This window comes from Pelmatolapia mariae, linkage group LG5, assembly GCF_036321145.2.
Source record: "Pelmatolapia mariae isolate MD_Pm_ZW linkage group LG5, Pm_UMD_F_2, whole genome shotgun sequence".
Lineage (NCBI taxonomy): Eukaryota > Metazoa > Chordata > Actinopteri > Cichliformes > Cichlidae > Pelmatolapia > Pelmatolapia mariae.
Genome location: NC_086231.1, coordinates 30,318,757 through 30,338,959, shown reverse-complemented (window position 1 = coordinate 30,338,959; position 20,203 = coordinate 30,318,757). Strand labels below are relative to the sequence as shown.

Sequence of the window (20,203 nt, the reverse complement as noted above, 5' to 3'; positions counted from 1 at the left end):
AAAGAGTCACCAGAGGCTGTATGAGTGCAACAGATTGTTTTAAACTTGCTAAACAGAGCTTTCATGATCCAGATTTAATAAGAATAAAGGAATAGGCATAACTGCTGCACAGTCCTACCTTTATGTTACATCTCATAATTTAGAAAAGTCTGCACTGAATATACCAGCACTTTTCCGTGGGCAGAAACGTACAAAACACAGGGGTCAAGGAGCAGCAGGAGTAGCGGCTAATACAAACACAGAGCCCAGTAAGGTGAATCCCGCAACAACTGAAGCATTTCCAATCAAGAAAGGGAACCAGCAATTACAGGCAGAGCACCCTGGGGCTCAGAGAGGGTGTTGAGGGAATTCAAGTATTTTCGAAGCTCTAAATCAGCACTTGAATATCTAATTGCTTTACAGTGTTTCTGTGACTCTCTTTAATAGTTTAAATTTCAAACTCGTCTGCACTGTTTGTTTGGTTTTGTATTTTGTTTGGGGGGGTGGAGGTGAGTTGTTTTCACAGTTTTCTATTGCTATTTTTACCAAAGGATTCTATGATTAAAAAAAAATCCATTGGGGCAAAAGGTGGACCACTTAAAAACCATCATGTACATACAACCGTGTTGTTATTCATTCAGAAAAGCCTTTAATCTTACTGAGTTGTGACTTGGTGCTCCAATAAGGAAAAACCACCTGTTTACACCCTCGGTTATGGATGAAGCATTTCACGGCTGGCTGGAGTGTGGGATACGGTCTTTAAACGATTTGTATATAGATAAGAGGTTTGTTTCTTTTGAAGAGCTGTCTCAAAAGTTTAATTTACGTTGATTTCAGTTTTTTTTTTTTTAGATATTTGCAAATTAGATGTTTTGTCTCATCTAATTCTGAGTGTTTCCCTATGCACCCTTCCACTTCTCTGCTGGACCTGATACTTAAAAACAAAACTGACTCAAAAAAGATCATTGGTAAAATGTATACAGTGTTTAATGACTACAAGTTGAGTAGCTTAGAGGGCCTTAAGCATCGATGGGAGAAACAATACCAGAGACAACTTGGCTACAGGTTTCAATGAATATCTCCAACTCATCACTGTCTCTTAGACGATCTGTTATACATTTTAAGGTTATACATCATCTCCACTGGTCTAAGGATAAACTTTCAAGAATCAAGATGGATTTGGACCCCACATGCGGCCTGGGTAAGACAGCTCCAGCCACTCTGCTGCACATGTTTTACATGTTTTACACAAGTTACATGGATGGAGCTCAACCTTTGAGACTTACTCCAAAATAACAGAACAAATGATCCACCCAACCCCTCTGATTTAAATGTTTGGTGTGATTCCCTCTGAATCATCCCTGAATAAACTTCCTCTATCACCTCTCTGCAGGCCAGAAGACTTATTCTCACGAAGTGAAAGGACCCTCGGCCCCCAACATTTGGCCAGTGGCTTAGAGACGTGATGAGCCACATTCATCTGTGAAACATTAAGTTTACCATCAGAGGATGTGCTGGAAAATTCCATTCTTCCTGGCAACCATTCATTAATTATATTGACAATATGTCATCCTGTGATATGGAATCATGATTCTGTTATGTTGAGTGACCCATTGTCTTACATGCCTATAGTTTTGCGTATACGCTGAGTATATATTACTATTTTATTTTCTGTTTTTCACTTGAGATTTGGCATCAGTGGGAGGGAAGGGGTGGGAGCAATGTTGTACACTTATCTGCATATGTTTATGTGTTTAACTGTTGGAAAAATAATTTTAATAAACTACCTGGAGCAAAAAAAGTGGACCACAAATGGAAACCAAAAACTTATTTTATCATTATTTTCCCCATTCCCCATAGACTCTATAGATTTATGTGACGGTATCTGCCTGAGTAATGCCCTCTATATCACATAATAGTAAATTGTGTGAAAACACAAGTAGTGTTGTGTTTGGCTAATTTAGCACCTTTAATACCTGAGAAATGGAGCCGCTTAAAGGACTGTGCTCATTGATTGGCAACACTGCCTCCAGTGGTTAAAAGCAGTGTTAAAGAATAGCTCCCTTGCGTCATTTTTAACAACCAATGTGAAGGAAAAATGCCCTCAAAAACCAAAAGAAATTGACTCAGCAAGAATGTGGATGAAATCCCTTGATATATTCAAGAAATCCTGAGAGAAAACAGTGGCTCTCTCTGTGTCTACTAGTGTTTTTAAAAAGGAATCATACTACTTATTAATCCAGTGCAGACACTTCGGGGCCAGCAAGCACAACACTGCATGCTTGCTGACTGGACTCGCATAAATATTCTCTTTGGAAAACTAGGAATGTAAAGCAGTAGTGGAAAATGCCTGAACAGCATTTTCTAGAGATGAACATACAGTATAAAAATATATTTCCTATCCATGAAACAACCATCTGTATTGTCACTTTGTGATGCAGGGTAGTAGGGAAAATGAGAACCTCCTTACTATGTAAGAAGGAAATTTGTCTTCTGCAGCTTCTGATATCTAATGAATCTAATCCAATCTAAATGAACAAGGCTCAGCTGAGAAAACTGTGAAGAGAAAACTTTGTGCTCAGTTCACTTCCTTTTCTTAACTGAAGCACAACACTGACTTGTGCAGTCAGTGAGAGGAGCTGACTTTTTTTTGGCTCCCTCTCTTTCTCTCACTCTCAGTACATTGTATATCAGTGCTCTGGTCAGTAAAATTGCGCTGCAAAGATGAAAGGAAAGTTCTGCAGGGATGGTGGTTTAAATGGAGGACCTTCTGAGTAGGTTTAGCAGACAGAGAAAGAGCAAAACACGTCAGAAAAATACATTATGCTAGGAAATATTTACATTCAGCAAGTAGCCACAGTCGTGACTTTCTAGGAAAAATGCACACGAGAAAAAGAGAGTGGGCACACAATTTTGAGAAATGAATTGCATGAAGTAATCCAGAAAATTAACCTTTGCGGTTTTTGAAAAACTTTATGCCTGCAAAGCCATAAGAAGCACAAGGGAGAACATCCGCAAAAAGTTCAACACCAGATAATGTAATTCTTCAAAGAACTCATGAAGCAATGTAATGGAAGAAGAACTTGTCAAGCACTTGAAGCAGAAATAGCAGGATGCTTGCCATATCACATAACAGAGGCTGCATAATGGGTCCATTTCAATCGACCGGCATCAGCAACATTCAAGCATTATCGCCCCGTGTTCTGACTGTTATCTGCCTCTGGGGAGCACCAGTCAATGGCTCTTAATGCTTTATGTGCCACTGTGTGCTGTGACTCTGCTGTGGGCCCACCTTGGGACACAGTGCTATATCACCAAGGAATTTCTGCTAGTGCTGTGAGGATTTACAGGACAGAAGATGGATAGTGAAAAAAGATGGAGGCTTATTAAGCAAGTGCAATACCTTCTTCAGCCAGGCAAGGCCATCAGGAAATGAGTCGTTTTTCTTTTTTTGTGCTTGATGAAACTCTTGCAGTGCCTGGAAAAGCCTGGGATTAGACTAAAGGCAGTGCTGAGAGTGCTTTTTGAAGCACATAAGGGGGGGGGGATTATTTTAGCTGCTACTGGGATATAATGCAGGGTTACTCCACAGGGAAGTAGTTGGTATAGTTAGCTTACTTAAGTGAGCCATTTTTTCCTTGTTTTTAATATACGTTTCACTTCATGTTTAGTTGTTGACTCTCTGTGCGGCGTTCTTTCACACCCTTACTCTCCCTCTGGCTCAGTAGCTACTAGATGAGGATGCACAGTAAAGATCAGATCCCATACATTACGCTTGTGCTGACTGTAGGCCATTACATACTTCACTGAAGTGAACCCAAGCAGTGCTAAACTGCAACAGTTATGCACAAACCACATTTTACACACATAACTGCTCATCTTATATAAGAATAACAGCATAACACATGATTGAAAACTGTGTCATATCTTTTTAATATCACACATTTCTCATTTGAAAACATTTTTCAGGATCAAGAAATATAAAAAGCTTTTATGCCGCACCTAAGACAAAAAAAATTAGACTCCATCTTTCTTCAGTTTGGTTTTGACTGACATATTTATGCAATGGCAGAAGTAGCTTTGCCAGAATGAGACAAGCAACAACCACCAGTGATGAAATATGAAGCTAATATCATAGTGCGAAAAAGCTCCAGTTTCGCTAACAGCCACTTGAGGCTGGCTCCAAAAGAAAGTCCAAAGAATTCCACACTAAAATGTCTACCATTACTGAAGAAATAAATATATGTAGTCCAGATAATTGTGTTAAGGGTTTTCATTAAAAACTAAGTGGCTAGCTGTCCATTTGTAAGCTAATTCAAATAAATAAACTAACCTTTTGGCCTTTGCAGAAGCACCTGAGCTGCACTATTTTATTTGCTTATGCTAACATTGAATCAGAAGACAATGTCTATTTGAAAGATGTCATTGTACTAATAAAATCACAAAAACAAAGATTTGACTGCAGTTTCAGGTTAGCTTTCATGTTAGCATCTTCTAGCAAATTTTAAGGCCCCATAGCTTTACTGTTCTGGCTCTCAACTCCAGCAACAGCAGGGAGCTGTTTTTAGTGAAATGTTCTATTAAACATTAGAGCATTTCACTAAAAATTTAGCAACCAGCTGGTCAGCAAAGTAGAGCTAAAGAGTCAGGTATTTATTAAATGGGTAACAAAAAACAGATGTGAGTTTTCCACTTTTGTTTGTCATGCAGCAAGAAATAGATCAAATTAATGCAAATGTTCTTCTGCATCAACTGAAGATATAAATGAGCAGACATTTGCCAGTGTGGTGCTTGTAGCAAGTTTCTATGAAGAGTTTGCATGCTCTGCATCTGTGCTAGCTCCCTGTAGCTTCATCCCAAGTGTATGTAAGAAGGTGAATGTGGCTTGTAGTGTAAAGTGCTTTGAGTGGTCAGTAAACATATATGAATATAAATGTTAGTCCATTCAAATTCAGATTTAAATTCAGTGAACTTTTTCCTCTTGGTAATGTGTGCCAACCAAGCCGCATCTCTCAACTCTCCCCAGTTCACCATTTCCTGTTTCACTGAAGCTCTGCAGTCACAGTCCAATCATTTACTATTAATCCTTTTCTGAAGGTTTTAGGTAGCAAACATAACCAGGAGATAATATGAATAAGTGGTCAAAACTCTTTAATACAAATACCGTCCATGTTGAGTCCCTCAAGCACACTACTTAAGTGGGCAAACTACTAATTCTGTTTTGAAAAGGCTAAGATAAAATATCACCTCTTTCTCTGTCTCTCATTATCTCTCCATTCTCCATGTTCCTAAAGATTGTTTGGAGCCTGAGTCCAAAAAGACGCGCCTCTCTAGGTTTTTGGAAATAAACATTCTTGACCTTCGTTTTCTTTCATCCTCACTGATCTCCTGGGATTGCCCAAAAGACTGTGAGAGCACTTTGCTTTCAGCTAAAAAGAGAAGATAAGGGCAGCACAGATGGGCACAATGACAATTGTGTAAGTCTTAATAAAGCCTCCATCTGAGCAGAAAGGTTCTATTGCACGCACACAGTGCAAGGAAACTATTCTTTTTGCAGTGGAAGCAAACATAAACAATGAAAGCTAATAGAAAGCACATCTGTTGGATTGCAGCAAGTCAGGTCTGAAAGCCCTTAGCTTTAGCTGTGCCAAAACAATGGAAAACTAATGGGCTTATAAATAACACTCTGGCTACAGTTAACTTTGAGTTTCTGTAAGAATTTATCGACTCCTTCATGTTTTCACGACTTTCAAACAATGATTTCAAGATTCTTTTCAAATCCTACCTTCACTGAGATTCACACAGACTGTCAGCGTCCTGACTGACAGTAGAACAATATAAAGCACTGAAACAGAGAGCACATTTCCCAGTCCTAAGCAGTGTCTACAGACATTCAATTCAGCATTTAACAACCTGTCTTTGTAACTCACATCGATAACTGTATCAACATTTTTACTAACCCAGGTGTTGTCTAATCTTATGCTCCTTGTTATGCCGACCTGTGGCATACACTGTATTCTGTTTATGTTTATGTTAAACACAATCTCAGAGGTCAGACGAGTGCTATATTAAAAAAATGACCAACAATTGCTCTGCAAATCTCATCTGTCACGTCTGCTTTCTAAGTGAAACGTTACTAATTCAAAAAAGAAACCTGATTTTACTTGCAGGTGTGAAGTTTTGAAGGTGCAATAATAATTTTAAGCAACACCAAGACTGTGAAGCAGTTACTTTTCAAGTCGGGTGTAGACACATAAAACAAAAGGAAGTGTCGGCTGTGAAGGGTGAGCAGGTGTATGGAAGCTACAGGAAGTAAATCATTAAAATGACATGAAGGCAGTCCAGCCATGGTACTCTAACTCAAAACCTATGTGCAATTTTGCCCTTGTAGCTATTATGAATTAAAGATACAGGCAAATATAGACACTGCACTGAAATCATTTGCTATCCATTAATGTAAAGCTGCCCAACTCTAAGTGAACTTTTATGAACAGTTTCAGCTAAGAGCCGAGACAATCCATTAGTGTTGAGAGTAACTGAAAGGCCAGCAGGCGCGTTGGAATACTGATGTTATGCAATAAATCTACATCAGCAGTAAGTGACCCCGGCAGTGCGTCTGTTATAGAGGCCAGAATAATAGATACTACTATTCCCAGAAAAATGGGCCAGCCAAGATGGAAACCAGTTCAAAGGTATTTTACAGTATACAGTTCAAGCCGCATTAATTGAGTGGCATATGAGTGCATTCATAAAAGTACTTCTCCAAAACTCAGTGGGGAAGAGCATCAGCAACATCATCACTCTGCCTCATTACTGCACTGCACAAGAATTACATCTTCTTTTTTTTTTCATTTTGACTTTAAGGGAAATGAATTCTTAGAAATGTTGACCAAAAAAAAAAAGTTTGCATGCTATGTCTCTGGGGCTTTTTACTGCACTAATTAAAATGGCAAGGCGCTGTATAAATCTTGCTGTTTCAACCTTTAGAGGGCTAGCTGAAGAGCATGGACCAGAGAGCTCTATAACAAGAGGAGGAAGGCAGGGTAATAATAGCAGACAGGGAACACACGAAGGGACTGGAAGTTGCATTAATCCGCAGCATGTGTAGAGCAGGGTTAGAATAAAAAGATGGTGGCAAAGGTTTTAAAAAGCCGGCGAATTCACAATTGATTTAATTATTCATGGCTGGCAGTCTCATTTTCCACAGTGTGTCTCACTGGGCCTGTGATCCGTGTGTTTCTTGTATCGAGGAATCTCTGTGTCCTGGGGCACTTGCTAAACAGTGTGCTAGGAGCAGAAGCATGGCAGGTCTGGCAGTACAGTAATAATTACAAGCCTTCTCTACTCAGCCTCTTTTAATCCTAGTTCAGTACACAATACTGCTTACTGTGTCTGCATCAGTCTCACACAGGGCTAGTCTCTCCAGATCCACTACATCTCTCGTTTGTTTGCGCAGCATCACAGAGGAATGGAAAGTTTTTGAGGGTTTATTGAAGGCCGTGGCTCCTAATCACTCCGTCACCTTTAAAGAATAGGTGACGATGTGCTTTCATTCATTCAAAACAAAAGCTGTGCATCTGACTCACACTGCTGCATTCTTCTCTGAATGAGAACACTTTGCAGCACAAGAGTAAGCGCACTTTTGCACTTCACTTCCTTCCTACTTCCTTCTGTCATCCTGTGCCATCGCTCTCTCGCAGCCACGCTTCATGGCGAAACACTCTAAGCAAACAACAGCACGAGCTTAACTTTGCACCTTACAAGAGTCAGTCGACAAATCAGAGTACAGTTGCTTCTTATGGCAGCTTCTAGAGAGGAAGTGAGACGACAGGACTGTGTCACACACAGCAAAGAGTCACAGTTTTATGGTCAGTGTATTTCCAACCCTTCCAGGACCGGCAAACAACCCTTTTTACATCTGATGCCCACCATGTACAAAAGAAGCACATCCATCATTACACAGTATAGACCATTTTGTTGTTTTTTGTCAATAATCTGTATATTTATATTGTATAGCAAATAGACCTCTGAGCCAGTCTGCAGCAGAGGAACATGTTGTAGCTCCACTTTGTTTCTTTTGGCACTGTTGGCCTCTACTATGCCAAAAAAATGACATCACAGGTTCCATCAGACATTTGACTAGAAGCGATTTCAAACCTGGAACAAAGCCATGCATGAGTGTCCAAAAAGAACCTGTGTTTGCACCTCTGCTTAGTACATTTTGAGACTTGCCAAAATAAATTCTATAAATAAATTAGAAAATAGCAGATAAAGAAAGACCTAGTATAATAAAGCCAACAGAGACACCTACAGTAGAATCACCATAATGCTAATTTAAATGGCTCCTTGCACCATTTTCTCCTGTATCTCTGTCATGAAGACAGTGAATATGAGATACTGTGGTTTGGTCACATCAATTATTTAAAGGATTCAAGTGAGTAGATGCTGACTTTGCTACTAGTACTTGAATAGTAATTGTTGGCTCTATTAGTTTGCCAGAGGGGCTGTTTCCTTTCCTGCATTTTTATTTGCTATATGGTGATTTCTAGAATACAAGAGAAACTGTTATACTCATGATACATGTTCATTTACAAGTGTGATAAACTTTTGAAGTGTTTTAATACTCAGTGAAAACTATAAAGAATTTTTAACAAGACCAGCTATGAATTAAAAGTAATTTAACCATATTTCCAGAAAAAGTGGGAACCTATTTAAAATGTACTTAGAATGCAATACCTGTTTTACTATATTTACAGTCTGTACAGTGATGTGCATACTACAGGCAGGTTTGAGCCAGCCCTCATTTCTTTATTTTTTGTTAGGACAATGGGAAATAGGTGAAGCACTTTATTAAAATGTGCAAACATTCAAGGAAATACAGCATATAGGCCAAAAACAGAGTTTGTACAGTTCTAACAAGCTTGAAAGTCAATATTAGGCATGACCACTTTTATTCTTCAGCAGAGCCTGAACTCTCTTAGACAGTTTTCTTGTCAGTGTATTAAGTAGCTTTCAGGAATAGTTCTTTGAGCCTCTTGAAGAACACACAAAGCTCTTCTTTGGATGCTGGCTGCTATTCGTTCCATTCTCTGTCAAGATCCTCTCATACTGCTTCAATAATGATCAGGTTCAGGTTCTGGAGAGGCCATCCATGATTGATAGTGTTTTATTATATGTTTTTCTTACATTGGCAGTGTGTTTGAGATCATTCAAGAATGTTAAATGAATTAGTTGCATATCAGATGCTTTCCACATGGTAAATCAAAAGATTCTGTGTTCATAATTCCATCAATTTTGATCTCCAACACCACCCGGGTGAAATGCCTCCCCAAACCATGACAGAGCCTCCAACACGTTTTGTTGAACGCTGTAGACACTCAATGTGGTAACTCTCTCCTGACCTCCTCCGTACATATTTACAATAAGTTGAACCAAAAACTTCAAATTTGGATGTGTTGCTGCCAGAACTTTTCAGTCAAGTTCTTGTGTAATTAGCCATGTTCACTTCATTTTGAATGGTTCTTTGCAGCTACCTTTGCACTGAGGCAATTTTAGTAGCCTTAATCTTGACCTATAAAAATTGGACTGGTACAAAGACTGGACTTAAAATGAGGTGAAAAAAGAGTCAAAGACAAACTTTAAAAGAGCTTCAGAAACCCTGAAAAACTGTTGCTCAAGACCACTTTTTAAAAATTATAAGAAACTCTGACTCCTTTGGAACAAATTATAATGAAATGAGGGGGTGGCTCAAGACTTTTGTACAATGTTATATATTCTACTAGAAAATGTAGAGCTGTCTCTTGCATGTGCAGTTTCTCTAGTGAAGCTAACTCAATGAAACTGCAAAGTAGTGAGAGTTGTGTTGATGGCAGCTGTTCCAATAAAGCATACAGCTAAAAATAGCTGATAAAAGCTGATAAAACTGATTATATCTCTATTATGTGTAGGTAAATAACAAAGAGTTAGATATCATACATAAAAAAATTAACTACTATATCTACGTCCTACTGAGAGGATCAAACTGTATTATTAGAAATGCAATCCAAATGGCCACTTTTGACGTCCAATATGAGTGTCCATGGGTACTTTAGTGCAGACACTGCAGTACATATATATGCACAATAGTCTTAAGGTAACATGGCTCATAAGCACATTCCCTATGGACAGAGTGCGTGAGAAACAATGTTAGCTTGTTTTTGATGAAACAGCTGCAGACAATTCAACCTGAAGGAGAATAGTTTGTTTGTATACATATAAGTGCATGCCTGAATACACGCCTGCCATTGTGCAATGCACGGTGAAACCATATAGTGCGATGCTCTATGAGAATTTGTGTCCTTTCGGATTTCCATTGGAGACAGCTACAATTTCTAATTTTAGCCCAAGAAATGTCTCTGCTGTCAAAACTCCTGTACCTTTATGTCACTTGTAATTCAATACACAAAAGTATTGTGAGTGTAACGAATTACAACATATTGTATGTCTTCTTTGGCTGTACTCTTTGTAGATACACATCAAAGATTATATGAAGAATACAAGTTTGGGGAGAATTTAAGGTTGAAAGGCTAATGCAAGAGTCTTAGCAATACTATCACAAATGATTGGTGATGTCTAACATTGGTAAAGAAAACAGATGTGCCTGAGTATGCACACAAATCTGCACAAAGTAGATTCACAAGAAGATGCGACAGTCAGGGACAGTTTTGACTACCAATTCATTTCCAAAATAACTATAAAGTTACTGGCTGTCGTCAATGCCAGTCCTCAGCCTTCTAGTAAATGCACTCATGGTATACATTTCAAAATCTTAGGTGCCATCTTTCTTGAGTTATCGTGTTCATAAGGTTTTCAGAAAACATGACTTTTGACCTTGATCATCAAGATTTGGACTCGTCCAAGATTTTTAGTAGATGTTCCCATGGTATCATTTTGAAAATGCTTGAAACTCGGTGTCCATGCCTGGTGATGTGACAGCAATACCCCATTAGCCTTTTATGGCTGACGGGTCACAGCGGAAGGAATCAAGAACCCTAACATGATTTGTCTCGGGGGGCAGCAGCCTATATGTGATAGGGTTTCCACTCCAGCCACTTGGTATCTGATGCAAAACCTCTTGCAAGACTTTCATTCAACCAAAACCTGCTTAAACATCAGTCGTCAGTAAAACTAAAGTCATTAATAGGACAATGAATGTAAACCACAACACTCCCAGTACCAAAGATATTGCCTGCAGATGTCAGCATATTCATATATATTTAAACACACATTCATGTAAGCACTTTTTTTCTACCTACCTAAGCACTTTCTAACATTCCCGACACTCACTAACACTCCGATGGATTCATTGAGGGCAACTTGTCTTGCCTTGACAAGAATACTTGTCTTGTCCAAACATACTTCGCCATCCAGACTGGAGTAAACAAGAAACTGATCCACCGACCTTCTGACTGGCAGAAGCTGTACTCTACCTCCTGACTCCTGACCCTTAAAGATATCATAAGCTATGATTGCTGTATGATTTCCATTAAAACAAAATTTATACCACTTAAATTATTTATTAGAGGATAATCATCCATCAATCCATCCATCCATAATCATACAAAAGTTAAATTACATGAGATTAATAATATATATTTATTAACAGTTATATTTCATCTCATGACTGCCAATTCCAAACAAATTAACTTTAATAAAGCTGTAGTGCCTTTTGGAGACTCATTGGGAGATTTCTCCTCTCCTCAAATTCTCCTCTACAACACCCAAGTCTTTACTAAGCCAACCTCATTAACTGCTTTGCTCCTGCAAGCCGCTTCACGGCACAGACACTTTAATTGCTACGCATAAAATCGACATTACATGAAAAATATCATCTAGAAGCAGTGATAAATAAAGTGGACTTGTTTTTAATGTCGAGCTAACACTAATTGAAAGTCCCCTTAGAGTGCTGACTGTGAAATTAACAGAGCAAAAGAGACACAAATTACGAACAGTAAATTTATGATAGGACATGAATAAAACTGACAGGATGAGACTGTAAATTGGTCACATTTAGAGCAAACAACTGTTAAAAAAAAAGAAGAAGAAGAAAGAAAAGAAAGAAAACAGTGGGAAAAATGACTTTCTATGACAAACACAGCAAAAAATCAACCTTAGGCTGATATTCATGACATTTCTTTTTCTACATAATATTGTTTTGTTTGGCAACATAAAAGGTAGATTAAAGTCACAATGAAGCCACAATTAAATAGCATTTTATTAACACAGCCAGGTAGTCAGTTATATGTTTCATAACACTGCTCCTGCTACCTGGCTTCCTTCAAAAAAAGGAGAATGTTGATCAGTTATGAGAGACTTCTTAAAAACCTCTTAAAAATAGCAGTTCCTCTTCTTGAAGTTGGATATGTAACAGATCAAATTAGCTGAATGAAAAACTGCTATTTCTTTGGCCCAGCACCCAACACACTGTATGCCCCGTCTTACTCTCGTAGTCTCAAGATCCATCAAGTCATCACCAGGAGCGACAGCCACCCCTGACTCTAATCTCATCCTTTTGCTAAATCTACTTTCACCTGTCTTCAGGAAGAAGAAATGCTAAAACCAAGAATGTCAGTACTTTATGAACTCTAGGAGTTCCAGCAGCTGATTTGTTTTTCCATCAAAACTGAAGCTTTTTATTAAAAAAATAAAACAAAACTTCAGTTTTAGCCTGTATACAGTATAACAAGATGGTGCATACAGTCCATGGAAAGACAGTAAAGACATGCATATATAAGCACCGTGCCTGGGGCAGCACAGACAGAAGTGAAGATACATCTGCAGGAATTAAAAAATGCTTCTAAATGACTGGATAATTTTCTCTTAACCTGAGGCTTAATGAATCTGCCTGATAAATTGACAAGAGGGGGAAAATAAAGAGAAGTGTGGGGAGAAATATGAGCAGCTGAATTGGTGCAGCCCTGAGCAGCCCTGAGTTCATTCAAAGGCGAGACTTAAAGCTAATGCCTGTACAGTTCCACATTAAAGAAACAGGAGTCCAACAAGAAAAATAAAACATCTTTTTGTCCTACTTTACTAACAGCTCTTCAAGGCTAACCACCAGAAATCTATTTAATATCTGCTGAGACATTTCAATAAAGACTGAAACTGTCAATCTCATGATAGTACAAAAGGAAGCGTAAGGGGATCACCAAAGTCATTAAGGGTGATCTTTTAGGAACCAAGCCTTCCAGTTCAAGACAAATGTGCAAATGCAAATTAGCCTGGAGCCCTCCAGTTCAGTTTCAATTTCCAAGGGGTTTTCATCAACAGACAAAGACTAAAATACTCCTAGATACAACTTTATTAATGCACTGTACTACAATCCTGCACTGTACTGCTGGCATGTCTCTGTGACTGATATCATGGTCTTGATAAAAAGGGGGAAAAAAGCCCAATATTTCTTTTTGTCTTTTTTTTTTTTTTTTTTTTTAGCACAATCCAATTCTTTCCTGCACCACCCCGTGTCCTCTCACAATCTGCTGTTTCCTCTACTCAGTGTAAGGAGAGTAGTTTGGGTCTAATGCTCTCATTAGTTCCTGCTCTATCTCTGCATAGCATTGCATGCTGGCTTCATCTTTTATTCTCTGTTCTCATTCAGTTTGAACAGCCCTGTTCTCCCATCTGGGAGCAGAGGATTCTTTTCCTCCCATTATATCATCCTTTCACTGAACTGGATAAACTGTAAATAGGAAGTTTAGAGCCTCTGACGGGGGATGGGGAGTACTGATGCTCCTCCTGCTACGGCTACACCCAGAGCCTGATGGTTAAAACAAGGATGATCTGGAGGCTTTTGTGTTAAGTCCTGCACATCTGAAACTCAATTCCACATGACAGCGTGTTGCTCAAAGGCAACACGTGTGATGAGGATATGGGAATCTGCATGATTCAGAGTCATTATTATGAATCTGATGACGAAATAGCATCAATCCACAGAGAGTGCAGACACTGACATTAAAATATGCTCCTTAAAAATATGTAAAGATCACACCATGGTGATCATTGCCATATATATATATATATATATATATATATATATATATATATATATATATATATATATATATATGGCAACATGATATATAGGAGCATGCTAAAAATAATACTCTACACAGCTGCAAAACAGGGCTAGGCTGCTAAGTGTTTGAATGCATCTGAGCAGTATGGATTTGTGTCTAACTGCCATAAATCAGCTCTGGTGAAATAGATTTAGGTATTCAGCTAAAAAAAAGTGAGTCAGCAAAAACAGGAATGCTGCAGTGGGAAGTTTAACACTGTTGTGTAAAAGGAAAGCAATCTCATAGGTGTGAAATCGACATGGCTCACTCATTTTCAGCAGGAAACTATCATCAAATCAGCACACACTGCAGTATAACGGATGAAAACCAACCCAGTGATAATGATTCAGTCTCATAAACAGGCCTCCCTCATTCTTCTAGAATTAACCAGTTTTAGATTTTGTTAGCTCTCCCTCCAAGTCCAGCCTTAAAAGCCATCCACGTCTTCATTTAAATTCTCTTTAATTTGGAGAGAGCAAATAAAACTCAACAGCATAAAGAGACTTTGTGTGCTACTAGGTTCTTGGAGGGAATAGAAACTGATGGGGATGACTGTTACAGAACTGTTGTTTTCTGAGGCTTTGGTGTGAAATCAAAGAGAAGTTTCTAATGCTCGCTGCTTTGGAGAAAAGCCTAGAAATGGAACGGGGATATTATATCAGTTAATGATGACTATCTACAGCACAGCTCCTGTAGGGCGATGTTAAGTACAGTAAGGACAGTCAGAGCATATCATTACATGAACTCTACTTTAAATGTTTACCACCTGAAATGGAATACACACAGCCATCTAGTTAAGGTTTGAGGTTTTATTTCAGTTACGAACCATAAACTTTTTTCCCTTTATTGTCACACAGATGAACCTGCCAAATTTTTAAAAAGCATCTGGTTACAAAAGAAATAACTGTTCCAGTTTTCCTTCATTATTTAGGCTCAGAGTCAGTCAGCAGAGCACACTAGCTTTCACTAGTTTGACATTGCTTTTATTTGAGACACAAAAACAAGAGGACAGGGAGACAGATTTTGGCAGGGTGCTGTTGCTTTGATGATTCAGCTCAAAATGAACTCTTTGCCAAATTGTCTGCTTGCTTTGTAACAATGTTTAGCTGGGTTGTGCATGTCATCCACATGGATGCCAGGACCCAAGCAGTATTTTGCATTGTGACAACAATACATGAATGCATTCCCTTGTTGCATGTTCTAAGGGTACTGTTGCTGTCTGGCATCCACATCCAGAGAATCTATAGCAAACGATTGATTTAGGAATGATCATTGATGTTTTTGAAGACTTGTTGAACCAAATATAAATACGTGTGCACCAAAAGAAAGCAATATTGATCAGTATCAGTCACTTGGATACATAATTCGGTTAGAAATGGTTCATAGCCTACACATTTTAAGCATTTATGGTTTACAGCTAAAAAGATGATAGGGGGCTGCTGATTTCATGATGAAATCTTGTAAGAAATTATATGCCATCCAGTATAGGTACATGTAAATGTAGAGTCAGTCAGCAGACTGACTCTACATGAGTGCAAGAATTTTAACTATTGTCTTGAACAATGCATGAATTCCACAGTCAGTACTATAAGGAATAATATGTGGTTAATTAGCCAAAGAAATGAGAAACGCTGTGTGGGAGTGTGTAGCTCAACTCACAGTTTAATGGAGTGTAGGTTTCAACAGATGCTGATGCAGTCACAATTTTTTAGGGTAATTAAGGTAAGGTAATGTTAACCTTCTACAGTCGGAACCATGAAATAATTGCTAGAAAATTCAAATTTTTTGAAAATGAGTGTTTAGTGAACCTTCTAATGAAATAATTACAATTCATATGTTATTGCTTGCAAGAAGACAAATGAGACCTTCACCTTGAGCAGAATTTGGGGTGAAGACCAAATTATTGTGTGATTGGGTGATCATTATGTGGAAGCAGATGCTACTACAGGTGATACCACTGTGGACTGTGTACGAATGGACGGACAACAGACGCGTGGCCATTTAATAATGATTGAAACCAATATACCTCATTTAAAGTCAGTAGTTTTTGGTTGGCAGCTACGATAGTTTTGTGCACAGACAGGCAAAACCGTAATAACAAAAATGAAATAAGTTCATTATTGTCCAGATAGCAAAAACTGTTTCTTAAAATTTCCTTTTAAAAAATCTTTACACAATAAGGCAGAGGCCTTATTAGTATGCATGTACGGTACTTTGTTCTGACAGTCACATACTGTACACCCAACAAAACTATGCACAAAGGAAAGCATGACTTTTTCAAACAGGCTGGTCTATGTGTATTTTCTGGTGAACAGTAGATTTTTCAGAATGGAGCTTGTGAGGATAATTTATCTCTACTAAAGATAAAAAGCGGGAAAGTTAGTTGTTCTTGCTCAGCAGTTATAAAAAAATATGGCACGAGGGCCTAAGTGGCAAATTTGTTAAAGAGAGTTAGTAAATTACCACAAATTCAATAATTAGATCCGACATTGCTGCAGTCATAAATATGCAGAATGTCTGCCGAGGTCTTTAAAACATTGCGACAGAGCAGATTAATTCAACCTTCATGTCCTATTTGAAAGAAATTGCCTTTATGCTTGTGCAAAGACTGTTTGTTAAAAAGCTTTTCTGCAGAGTCAGTAATCACTAGTGCAATGTAAACTAGGGATAATAACATTTTGTCTTTGTCTGTAAAATATCAAAGATCCAGTTCGTAACACAGAAACCTACATACAGTGTAGTGTCTAAGTAAGTAGGTCATTTTTGCAATGTACACCACAGCGTCATCATATTTACCAGCTATTCTCTCTGGGGGGGCAGCAGGATGAGGAATGCATAATCTCCCTTGACAGAATGTTCATGAAAATTAGGATGCTGTCACTGCTGTATGCTTTTGGATGCTTAAAAAGAGAAGCAGGCTTGCACTGAACTTGTAGCTGCTTTACAAATGGCAGCTGAGTGGAGCAGCTACATTTCTCACTGTGCGCAGGTAAGCAGATGTTTGAGACACCGACTTTAAGAGAATTCAATTGCAAACAGAATCACAGTGCTGTGGCTTACAAGTTCCACAAGAGCTTAAGTGCAGTCTCCATGGTTACATAGTACTCACATGGGTGAAATGGAACAAGAGCTCGATCTGTAAGAGATGACATATTCACGGTGGAGAAAGAACTTTGCCTTCTGGAGGGAACACACTCTAACACCTCAGACTGGGGTGAGTACGTGTTGAGACCACCATATGGACCCAGTGAGGGATGATGAGCTGTGTCTCATATGGCCTTGATAGTCCCGGTGGAATCGCGCCTGCCCACCAGCCCAGGCCCACCTGGTCCTTGGCAGAGCCAAAAGCAAAACTCATTCTCTGCTGGCGATACTTCCTGTTGCACACAGACAAGCGCTGAGCCACCCAAGAAACGTCATTCAGTTTGCATTTCCGCCAATGCTTAAATTGTTCTAGGCATTCATGCATGTTTCACACCCACAGTGTGATCACATTTGTCCTTCTGAAAGGAGACAAGAGTGCACTCCAACCACGTCAGATCCAGCACAGCACTCCAACTTAGCCTTACTTATTTTATTGTATGTTCCAACGGATGACCCAAAAAGGAAGTTCATTAGATCAAACATATCTGGAAAAACCTTGTTAATTTAAGCAGATTCCTCTTCCATTCTGTGTACACAAAAGCCTGCAGGTCTTGAAATGTGGGATTTCCACACAGCATATTGATACAAAGCAACACAATGAGCAGTTAATTCACACCACATTAAACCTTTTATTCATTGTTGTTAAGTATTTGCTTCAATTTAACAATTCATAAAGTAAATGATCGCATTCATTTTATTAGCAAAAACCCATTCTTAAAATTTTCATTCATGTCTTGTGAGATTTGTTTGGACCAAGAAACACAAGACATGAACATTAGACCAGTGGAAATCTGTGCTTTGGTCTGATGAATCCGAATTTGAGATGTTTGGTTCCATCCGCCGTGTTTTTGTGTGACACAGAAAAGGTGAACGGATGGCCTCTACATGCATGGAGGTGTGATGGTGTGATGCTGTGGTAGGAAGGCTGGCTAGCACAGCATCCTGCAGCGATATGCCATCCCATCCGGTTTGTGTTTAGTTGGATCATCATTTATTTTTTTAAGAGGACAATGACCCTAAACACACCTCCAGGCTGTGTAAGGGCTATTTGACCAAGAAGGATAGTGATGGATCGCCACATGACTTGGCCTCCACAGTCACCTGACCTAAACCCAACCAAGATGGTCTGGGATGAGACGGATCGCAGAGTGAAGGCAAAAGGGCCAACAAGTGCTCAGCATCTCTGGGAACTCCATCAAGGCTGTCGGAAAACCATTTCAGGTGACGACCTCATGAAGCTCATCGAGAGAATGCCAAGAGTGTGCAAAGCCGTAATCAAAGCAAAGGGTGGCTATTTTAAAGAATCTAAAATATAAAACATGTTTAGAGTTATTTCACACTTTTTTGTTTACTACATAATTCCATATGTGTTCATCCATAGTTTTGATGCCTTCAGTGACAATCTACAATGTAAATAGTCATAAAAATAAAAATAAAGAAAAACCATTAAATGAGAATGTGTGTCCAAACCTTTGACTAGTAGTGTATATACATCGATAGGCTCATTATAGTAAGATAATAACTTAACTTGGTTAAAGCCTTGTTTACCCAACACTGTCACTAACAATGTCTTCATTGTACTTAATGTTAAATAAGAAGAGATTTTTGCCAAATATACTGAACACATATGCACACACAGACGGAGTAAATCTGTAACCTATGAGCTGATGATACAGTAACATAGTGCAACACACTTACTGGCTCAGAGGAGTCCTTTGTAAATGACTGGAAAAGCACTACTTCTACATGTGCTGGTTAAAAAAAACTCCTGTCTATTGCATTTGAAATTGATGGCACAACGTTAATTATAAGCAGATATAAACACATAACGCCAACTATGGGAAAGCAGCAGCACACTAATGCTTTGTTACATTGTATTGCAATTGCAATAACTTGCCCACTGAAATAGAACAGACTCTACCGATAACGCTCATGTAATGTGACTAAAAGCTTCTGAAGAGTTGCAAAAAGGCCCTTGAGGTTACAACACTTCTTCATCCGGTGGCACTTTTTTGAACATGTACGGCAAATTTAAGTATTCTCGTTGCTGTTGCTGTTGCTATGTATCAGAGTCCTTTAAAAGGATGCATGTTTCTTGACATGTGGCTCTCTTTTAATAATGCTCTCATGACGACAATGTTCCTGGCAGAAACAACATGCAACTGTTGAGGCACAACAAAGCCAGTCTGAAGTGACTGACTCATTTAACTCTATGATGGTTGGTGGCAAATGAATGTATGCGAATGTGTGCTGGGAAAACAGGAGCAGGTACACTAAAAACCCATGGGGTCGGTCCTCCTATGTTTGCTTGGCCTTTTTTGGTATAAGTTAATGTAGCTGGAAGAACAGGCTAACTGCAAAAAAAACCTACAAATGGTGCTTCTTTACCTCCCACGTGAATGAACAAAGCCTACCTCTGAGGCCTTTCTCCAGTCAGTAGTAGCTGTCTGTACCTAAATATACTTTCCTCTCTTTTCTTGCTTGGTCTAGGCAGTGATACAGTTAATCTCCCCTCTGTGTGCTGCTGAGCTCCATAAGAAGAGAATGAAAGGGAGAGAAGCGTATATACACGCTGAGAAAACAAGCAGGGAGGAGAGGCGAGGGGCCAGGTGACTCAGAACATGTGACAGGGGGGTCATTGCGGTGGGAGGCAGTGAGATGAATGACTGAGGTGTGAATCCGAATCGCTAATGGAGGCATCCACCCCCACCAATCCCTCTCTTCCTGAAGTCTGCGATTAGCTCATCTCCAGCCTAATGTCAGGCTACGTGGCTTCATCTTTTGAGCCAGGCGTTTGAATATTCCGGTTTTAATGTGAGAATCTGCAAAATTTCCAGATCTTCTCTGTGGTATTTGTTTATGCAACAGAGAAAACCAGATAAAGTGCATACATGGAAATTGTTCATTTCTGCTTTTCACGGGCTGTTTTGATGTACGACGGCTTGACCATTTTGCTTTATGTAAAATCTGAAACGCTTCCTTTTCAC

General features: G+C 39.0%; 1 protein-coding gene across 1 annotated transcript in view; it reads right to left on the bottom strand.

Annotated features, from left to right (window-relative positions):
* Positions 1–20,203, bottom strand: part of camkvb (CaM kinase-like vesicle-associated b) — a 40,636-nt gene that overhangs the window by 12,343 nt on the left and 8,090 nt on the right. The window lies entirely within an intron of this gene.